At 25.0% G+C, this 1,220-nt stretch overlaps 1 protein-coding gene across 1 annotated transcript in view; it reads right to left on the bottom strand.

Annotated features, from left to right (window-relative positions):
- The window catches only part of LOC102673890 (odorant receptor coreceptor), a 17,775-nt gene that overhangs the window by 8,040 nt on the left and 8,515 nt on the right, over nucleotides 1-1,220 (bottom strand). The window lies entirely within an intron of this gene.

The following is a 1,220-nucleotide window of genomic DNA, read 5'->3' as shown; positions in this document are numbered from 1 at the left end:
CATTTTTTTTTTTTTTTTATTTTAAATCGTTCGATTTTGGATTGAAAATTGTTGATAGATGGAATAAGTGATATGATAAGGTGTAGTATAGAATTTAGAGATTAATTTAGAGATTGGTTGCAGAGTTTGGTAACGATGCGAATGATATTTAGAAGGTTTTTTAGGCATCGAACGAAAAATATACCGGGTGTCCTATGTAACTTTATTACGAATAAATTAAATATCTCGGTTACTTTTGAAAATATTAAAAAATGTTTGGGACAAAAGTTGAATGGTTTCGAAAGGGGTATAGCGTGATGTAATTGCTTTTGTGCTTTGGCGGCAAGTAGAGATCGTATGAAGATCAACTTTATTTTCTTAAATAGAATTATATATTTTTCAATGCATAAGTAAATGCAGTTTATTACACTCTATAAAAAAGTATTGAAGCATTTATTGCGAAAAGTTATTATTTTAGGAGATATTTAATTATATTTAATTATCTGGTAAACTAATAATTTTTTAATTTATATGGTCAAATATATACTTTTTTAATAGGGAATGTTGAAATATATTGATTCATATATTAAAAAGTATGTAAGATTTCATTTAAGAAAATAAAATTGAGCTTCCACTTCTTCATTCGTTTTTGAGAAAATAATTAATAGCAGGAATATAGTTCCTTTGAAACCATTCAATTTTTATTTGAAACATTTTTCAATATTATAAAAAATAAGCGAGATATTCTAAATATAAAGATATATGAAATACTCGGTATATGAATTCTTTAAAATTAAAAAAACATTGACAGATGGCAGCTTTCCTTGTAAGAAGTAAGTATGCAAAAGGTAGGTATCTTTAGAATTAAGAAAACTGTTGAAAAAAAAAATAAAAAAATGATGGTGCAACAGGTAAGTATTTTACAGGTAAGTATATTTAATTTCGTAAAAATTTATTTTAACGAAATTAAACATTATTTGTTTTTAAAAAAAAATCTCCTATCCAATTATATTCTGCTAATTCAAAGTAAAAAATTCGGCCAAAAATTTTTGTTGCTCGAAACTTTATATTAAGAAAATATAATTTGACAGGAAGTCATTCGAGAAATATTTCCAAGAATTTTAGCAATTCTTGGAAATGACGCCAAATTCTGAGAATTTCTAAAATTCTTCGAAGTGACGTTAAATTCCTGGAATTTTCTGAATGGATGAAATGAAATAAATTTTGGCCAAAAATTTCAT

Source organism: Apis dorsata, unplaced genomic scaffold (genome assembly GCF_000469605.1).
Source record: "Apis dorsata unplaced genomic scaffold, Apis dorsata 1.3 scaffold_74, whole genome shotgun sequence".
Lineage (NCBI taxonomy): Eukaryota > Metazoa > Arthropoda > Insecta > Hymenoptera > Apidae > Apis > Apis dorsata.
This window is presented reverse-complemented; position numbering and strand designations above follow the sequence as displayed.